Here is an 8,761-nt window from a genome sequence, read left to right on the forward strand (position 1 = left end):
GTTTTTTCCCAACATGCACCGTGACACTGTGAGGAGCTTGATCCGTTGCTAGGATACGACTCAAGGAAGTGATGACGTTTTTTCCCAACATGCACCGTGACTAAAAGCATTCTGGAGGACATTTAAAGCGGACGGCGACAATCAAGTTTTATTCTATTTTTACTCACCACGATTGCGGATTATCATAGCGGATGACATCAATTGATATTTATTTCTCCTGAGGAAGCCCAGTGAGCGGCGAAACGCGTTGAGAAGTTTTTAATCTGCATGTTCCTGATCCACTTCAATGGACATTTATTTTGAATAGCGACTTGAATTCAACCATCCTGTAAGTGCTTTTTTAACTTGCGCACATACTATTAAGGAAGATACTGCACCATATGGTTGTTTTCTTTATTTTATGCTCTTAGAGATTTTAAAGAATAAAGAACAGTCTTCATACCTCAGACGAGCCTGTTGTGCTGGCACTGTTTGTGAGTGCATTTTACACCTTCTACATATCTTATTGTTTTTGACAATATTACACTATCAGATTATTTCTTTTTTCTATGTACACATGCGCCCCGAATTTTGCTGGTTACGTGTTTGAACGCCGAGAGGAGCGTTTTGGTTGGGCTGCGGCAGTGATACATTAGAGAAGTATTTTTTGGTTCCTATTCTTTTACCATCACCTTACACGTGTTTTTTGGGTGTTTTTAGTTTTTAGTTTTTCAGTTTATATTTTTCCTCTATTTAAAACACCCCTCACGTATATATATGGCTTGTTCAAGCAATTATTATTCCAATATGAGAGAGCAAAGAACACAAAGATTTAACACTATTTTCACACACACGGATAAAGAAGAACCAAACCCATCTGAATTATTTAATCAATTAGAAAAACTCGCTGAAAAGGAATTGAAAAAATGGTGGGAAATCACATTCTTACAACATTATATTACACATAAATTAATACCAAGGGGTCTAAGAATTCACAAATATCCGGCGTTTGGTCATGACAACACACCGTTCATGACCAAATGGAACAACACTCTTGACCACTGCTCATTTGAATTAATGAAATTATTGATAGATTTTGCACAAGAAAATATGAGAGATATAGAGACCGATATACAACAAATAGAGAACAGGATAGACCAACATTTTGATACAATGGAAATAAGAACAAGAAATGAAAATATGAAAGATAGAATCTTAAAATTGGAAACAACTATAATTGAAACTAAAAGTAAGAAGTTACAGAGAGATAAGAGAGACTATCTGAGTGATATACATAAAGGTTTTAAACCAAAAACAGGGGATATGATCTATAGACCTACACAAACACAGTATAAAAATAAGAATTATGCAGAAAGAAGAACGAGGCATGATTATCAAAACCATAGAAATACAGACAGAAGAACATCATCAGAGAGATATGGACAAAGAATTAGAAAAGTATCATCAGATAGATATGGTGAAAGGGCTGTAAAGTCCTCTAATTACCACCATAAATACAACAACTATAAAAGACAAGAAAAAGCTCCTAATGATTTTAGAGACATTTCTAAAACATACTCTCCACTGCCCGCGTCCTCTGTTTGGGGGGACAAAGATAGTAATAGACCACACACTTCCAACCAATTTAATAAGTCTTTTTTAGACAGGGAGCAATCCCGAAAAACAAGATACATGATATCAGATCAATCCCACCACTCAACAGCACAGAACGAGGAGAGAAAACTCTTGACCAGGGCAGGGTCCCCAATGAGGAAAAGAAAGACAAGACATTCAGAGGATCGAGAGGACAGGGAAATAAATTAAAACAGAATAGCAACAAGAAAGATAATGAAATTATAAACATATCTAAACATACCCTTAATAAGACGGAACTCTCTCTTCTGGAAAAAGGACTCAAATTTGCCCCCAATAAAGGACCGGATGGCTTTAACCTATTTATAGACACACAAAGGTTCCTAAGGAAACTTACAGTTAAACGTTTTTTCTCTAAAAACCATATAGAGCAGGGCATAAATATGGATAAAACATCACTCGAAACAGACCCATTTATACATACAACCTTAAAACCAAAATCAGGTTTTTTCCCTCAACAAGACAAAAGCACACACATTGAGGTGTTCACTGACATGTTACAGAAAGAGTTCGAGAAAATAGAAAGAAACAAAAAAAGACAGTATAATCTTAGTAAAGTGGAACAAGAGTCCTTAAAAAGGCTAAAAGAAGACAAAAACATTGTAATCAAAGCTGCAGACAAAGGGGGAGCGATCGTCATCATGGACAGAACATACTATCTAGAGGAATCTTATAGGATTCTTAATGATACAATAACCTATAAGAAATTGTCCAATGACCCTACAAAAACCTTTAAAATTCAATTAAAACAACTTTTACAAGATGGTTTTGATAACAAAATACTCAACAAAAACGAATTCCATTTTTTAGATAATAAATTTCCCAAAATACCAATCTTTTACTTTCTCCCTAAGATTCACAAAAATCTAAAGAAGCCCCCCGGACGCCCTATCATTAGTGGGATTGACTCCCTCACTAATAACGTTTCACAATACGTGGATACTTTTCTACAACCTTTAGTGTCACTAAACCGTTCACACATTAAAGACACCACACATATCTTACAAATTCTGGAAGAAGTAACATGGTCTACAGATTATATATGGGCTACAGTTGATGTGGCCTCACTATATACGGTAATACCTCATGAGTTGGGTATAGAAACAATAAAAAAGGCAATAATAGAGGATAAAAAAATCAACTCTCTTCAGAACGATTTCATAATTAATTGTATAAGATTCATTCTTACACACAACTATTTTTCGTTTGATGGTAACTTCTTCCTCCAGACATGCGGGACAGCTATGGGAACCAGATTCGCGCCGAGTTACGCAAATCTCTATGTGGCAGATTGGGAAACAAACCACATTTGGAACAACAACCCTTTCGGCGCGAATCTGGTTCTCTGGAAGAGATATATAGATGATGTCCTTATTATATGGAACGGACGGGAAGAACGTCTATTGGAATTCATTACATATCTAAACAATAATGAATATAATCTAAAATTCACCTCTTGCATAAGCAAATCCCATATAGATTTCCTCGATCTCACATTGTTCGTCGAAAATAATACAATCAACACAAAAACATTCTTCAAACCTACGGATGGAAATGGATTTATACACTTTTCTAGTCGACATCACCCTAACTGGATAAAAAACATCCCAAAGGGACAAATTACTAGGATTCGCAGAAATTGTACTAAGGATCAAGATTTCCTGGAACAAAGTAATCATCTTCTGAGTAAATTCAGTGAAAAGAAATATCCAAATGACCTACTTACCAATAGTCTAGAGGCTGTCCATAAAATTAAAAGGGAGGATCTTGTACGTAATAATAAAAAACAGAAGAATAGAGAAGATTTTGACTTCTCGTTTATTACACAATTTAATGATCAGGCTCCAGCTATTAAAAGGGCCATCAACAAATGTTGGCCCATACTCCTTGAAGATACGGTGTTACGAAAACACCTCCCAAATAAACCAAAGATTATTTATAAAAAGCTGGCAAATTTAAAAACACTATTGGCTCCTAGCGCTCTCCCACCCATAGAAAAAATAAATAAACATTTTCTTGCCACAAAACCTCCTGGTTTCCATCGTTGTGGCCATTGCAAAGTCTGTAAGACTTGCTATACACAACCAAAGAAAACAACATCATTCACCTGTACAAACACTGGAAAAGAATACATCATCAAAAACTTTATACACTGTAACACTAAAAATGTTATATATTTGCTACAATGCACATGTGGAAAGCAATATATTGGCAGAACTACGAGAGAACTGAAGGTTAGAGCGCTTGAACACTTAGGAGGGATCCGTAACAACAACATCAAACACAGTGTCCCCAGACACTGTAATACATGTAGCTCCTTTTCATTACCGAATTTTCAAATTATAGGGATAGATTCAGTAACGGTACACTGGAGAGGAGGCAACATCATTTCTACACTTTCAAAAAAAGAAACACAATGGATTTTCAATTTCCAAACATACAAAAAAGATGGCCTTAATACAGATCTGGATATCATTACTTTTATATGAGTCTAGCCTTGCTTCACATTATATTTTATTTCCACTATATTTCAAACTGGATCATCAGTAAGAAACAATCCCTGTACTTCGACTTTGTCCTTTTACTAATGTTTTGTACACTTCCACTCAGATATATGTTTATACATGTATATATATATATATATATATATATATATATATATTCTCCTTTATATACATATTTTTTTTGGTACCTTATATATATCCTTTTGGTTCCAGTTTTTTAACATATGTTAACTGAATTTTTTTATTTTTTTATTTTTTTATACATATATTTTTTTATAAAAAAAAAAAAAAAAAAAAAAAAAAAAAAAAAAAAAAAAAAAATTATTTATCCATACATGGATAATCTATCTCTCTCATACATCTGTCTAACACTGACATACTTACCTTATATGACCTATATCTCTCACATTTATTTTTTCACTCGTTTTTTGAGCTGTGAACATAATTATATATTTTTTTCCCGTCCTTTACCTCCTTTATACCTTCATGAGCTTGGATCTCCAATATAGCTCACAGAATCATTTTCCATAAGCTCCGACATCCAGCTCCTGAAAAGAGATCAAGCCGAGAACTGCCTCAGCGTATACGTTGCCTGGATACACCTCGTCATACACAGAAGACCGAAAAACGCCCACCATTGACGCATCAACATCTGAATGTAAACCACGCCCATCCAGGGAAGAAGAAAGAAGAAGCTTGATCCGTTGCTAGGATACGACGCAAGGAAGTGATGACGTTTTTTCCCAACATGCACCGTGACACTGTGAGGAGCTTGATCCGTTGCTAGGATACGACGCAAGGAAGTGATGACGTTTTTTCCCAACATGCACCGTGACACTGTGAGGAGCTTGATCCGTTGCTAGGATACGACTCAAGGAAGTGATGACGTTTTTTCCCAACATGCACCGTGACTAAAAGCATTCTGGAGGACATTTAAAGCGGACGGCGACAATCAAGTTTTATTCTATTTTTACTCACCACGATTGCGGATTATCATAGCGGATGACATCAATTGATATTTATTTCTCCTGAGGAAGCCCAGTGAGCGGCGAAACGCGTTGAGAAGTTTTTAATCTGCATGTTCCTGATCCACTTCAATGGACATTTATTTTGAATAGCGACTTGAATTCAACCATCCTGTAAGTGCTTTTTTAACTTGCGCACATACTATTAAGGAAGATACTGCACCATATGGTTGTTTTCTTTATTTTATGCTCTTAGAGATTTTAAAGAATAAAGAACAGTCTTCATACCTCAGACGAGCCTGTTGTGCTGGCACTGTTTGTGAGTGCATTTTACACCTTCTACATATCTTATTGTTTTTGACAATATTACACTATCAGATTATTTCTTTTTTCTATGTACACATGCGCCCCGAATTTTGCTGGTTACGTGTTTGAACGCCGAGAGGAGCGTTTTGGTTGGGCTGCGGCAGTGATACATTAGAGAAGTATTTTTTGGTTCCTATTCTTTTACCATCACCTTACACGTGTTTTTTGGGTGTTTTTAGTTTTTAGTTTTTCCCTTCATAACGTATGCTGAAGGTATGGACTGAAACCACAACCCTTCTTACAACTCTCACTTTACGGAATAAGCCCCAAAGTCTTTTAATTACATGTTAAACCTTGAAACAGTGCTTCTTTCCAAACAGTCCCCACAGATATAAGGATAGCCTCCTGAAACATTTAGAACCGTAAACAAAATTGGAAGAGAATCCACTCCCTCCAAATTTACATTTTGTATCGCTCTACATTTTCCTCACAGAGTGTTTTGGCCTTACGTACAAATGCTTGCAAGCAGGCCTGGACTGGTCATCTGGGATACCAGGCAAATGCCCAGCGGCCCTTCATTTGCACCCCATCTGCCACTCCAACGGCAGATCTGGTGCTGCAGTGTCTGGCCACCAAGTTAACGTGCCTGGCCACATGCTACGTGAGCATAAAAAAGTAATATCCAGCCGTCAGCCACAATTACATCATTAAGGGGCACCAGCCTTAAAATGCTAGGGCCGCCTTGTTCTCCGCAATTCGGGCCGGGCCTGCTTGCAAAGTTCTTCTGTAAGTGGTGTACGATGTTAAAAGGACACTCCAGCCACCATATGCATATGATAGTAACATTGCCCCTTTACATTTTCATGTGGTCTGTTTTGCGAATGTAGAATTTCTGTGGAACCCCCCCATATGCATTGGCCCCTTTCCACACCCCCCAGTTAAATACCTTGCAGGAGGAGTGTTCAGCTGCACACATCTTCCTGCAAATAAATTCACCTCCAGCCAGGTCCCGCACTGGCTTAGGTGAACGCTGCATGCGGAAAGTGCTGCCATTTATTTCAATAGGAACACTTTCCTGCCACTGATTGACAGCTTTAAGCAGCCAATCAGTGGCAAGAAATGGATCATGAAGGAGAAGGGCCGCTGCAGTTGCAGGAGAGCATCTTCTCCATAAGAGTGTTCATTTATTATTCTCTCTTTTGGAAGAAAGTCTACTAACATACTCACAGAGTACTTTAATATGTATTCTTCTTTAGAGGGGGTGTCGGGGACATTAGACCGTCCCTTCAATAGACTTGGCTTCTGCCACGCCACCAGCAGACATGAGCAACTCAATTGGGCCACAGAAGGGTGTTCAAATAAACAAAAGCCTGAATACTAAAGCATTCTACGCCATTGTACACACCGAAAAGTCATTTTTATTTCATTTTGAAGTGACTACTCTGCTTTCAGGCACTATTTTGTAATTCCATCCGGATACTACTAGATAAAAGACTCCACAATAATGAACTCTGTCCTTGATTTTACAACACTTTGGCAAACATCGTTAATCACGCCCACGGTTAAGCTTTTCCTACGCAATATTAGCGATATAAATGTATGTATGGACATTATGCAAATCATTAAAAACAGAATCATGTTTATGGCCCTGAAAACGCAACAAACTAGCAATGAAATGCTTGAAAAACAACTTGTTTGTTAATAATACTTGCTAGTCTCATGTCTCCTGGCATAAAACCAAACGCTGCTTAGACTTACTTTGATGCCAAAGTTCATTCACAGATGTAAACCGATTGCATTTCTACATCAAGCGCGGCCGAGAAGCGGCAGTTGTTGAACTACTCCCATTGTCCTCATCCAGCTTGATGAGATTTTTGGCTGCCCTCGTAATAGCGATGCCCTTGGGTAGACCCACGCAGTAGATCACTAACGCTGCTATATTATCATAATGAGAATCTGTGTTCTTTAAAGCTGACTTGGAAAATCAGTGCAATTTAAGAGACAAAGGGAAAGCAACCAACTACCTGTGGATGATTGAGTGCGGGTTCAAATGGCAACAACACATTCCATATGTTTTCTTAAACAGAATACATAAAAATACATAGCTTAGGGAGAAGCTGCAGCTCCCTGCCTCCTCTGTGGTCCAATGATTCTCACCACCGATTGGCTGATTGAAGCAACCAATGAGTAGCAGGAAAGCACTGGCAGCGCTTTCCGCATTGGTGTAAGTGAGGACTAGTCAGACCCCATCCCGGCATATGACGTTTACAGAGTCAGTACTGGAACTGATCGGTGATAAGTATATCACGCGTCAGGTGATGCGTCGCCAAATCTGCTACACAACGTGTACCCGGGGGTTGGGGAAAAGGACAAATGCATATGGGGGGTATTCTGTAGAATCCCCCCATGTATTTGCAAGGTGTACCTCAAGTACATTTAAAGGGACTTGCATTAAAGTACATATGATGACTGGAGGCTCCCATTGTGTGAAACATTTCGGCTGCGCGTAGCAATCTATCGTAAGTATAACTTGACGCTCATGGAGTGCCGGCACGCAGGGCACGCTTCATGTCGCCTAGTCGTGTTCATCAATCGATGCTCTGCATGTATGTCTTACGCCTTAAAATAAAACATTGCATTGCAGTTGTTTGGACTACACAGGTAATTCTGATCAACACAGACCGTCCGGCAACCGATCAAAGCTTAAAATGGGGAAATTCATTCAGAAGAATGGCCGAGATGGCAGCGAGATAACATCACACATTCTATAATGTGATAAGGGGTGACCTGCGTCTCCACCACCACACCACAAGCTCATGTAAACGCACCGGAATGTTCAGTCCTACAAACCCCGGGGTATTAACGTACGCAATGGTTTGACTTTATGTCAGTTTATCTACAGTACGCATAAAATCGTATTCTTGTGCAGCAGTCAGCAGGGACAGTCCATTGGTTTCCATGGTGACTGCTCCAGAATCCGAACTTTGCCTTGGAATAGCTCTTTACAATATGGCCTGGCATTTGTAACTGTTCTAGGTGCATACTTCAATGGTCTGTGAGGGGCAGGAGCTGCCTCCTACCCCCTGCGCGCAGCTGTCTTGGTAATGTTTTCCGGAACTTGAACTGGAACCTCATATAAAAGGTTACCAGACGCCCCGGGATCTCCCCAATAACAGTGAAGGGTACACGGCAGGAAGCTCCCACGAGAACCCCTATATCAACAAAGCACGCACTATTCATAAAAACAACAAGAAGCCCCCTCCCCTCTTACCAGCAGCTGGGGAGGGTACCAGACCGGCCGGGTCCACTTTCTTATTTTTATTTTTTATTTTCCCTAAGGCGCACGCGCAAAAC

At 39.0% G+C, this 8,761-nt stretch overlaps 1 protein-coding gene across 1 annotated transcript in view; it reads right to left on the reverse strand.

The window, feature by feature from the left end:
* CUL4A (cullin 4A) overlaps nucleotides 1–8,695 on the reverse strand; it is a 30,799-nt gene extending 22,104 nt beyond the window's left edge. Inside the window, exon 1 of the mRNA XM_053455240.1 lies at nucleotides 8,679–8,695. The gene's annotated coding sequence lies outside the window, so the exon portion shown is untranslated. The remainder of the gene's footprint in view (nucleotides 1–8,678) is intronic.
* Nucleotides 8,696–8,761: the final 66 nt, after the last annotated feature.

The sequence above is a fragment of the Spea bombifrons genome, chromosome 2 (assembly GCF_027358695.1).
Source record: "Spea bombifrons isolate aSpeBom1 chromosome 2, aSpeBom1.2.pri, whole genome shotgun sequence".
Lineage (NCBI taxonomy): Eukaryota > Metazoa > Chordata > Amphibia > Anura > Pelobatidae > Spea > Spea bombifrons.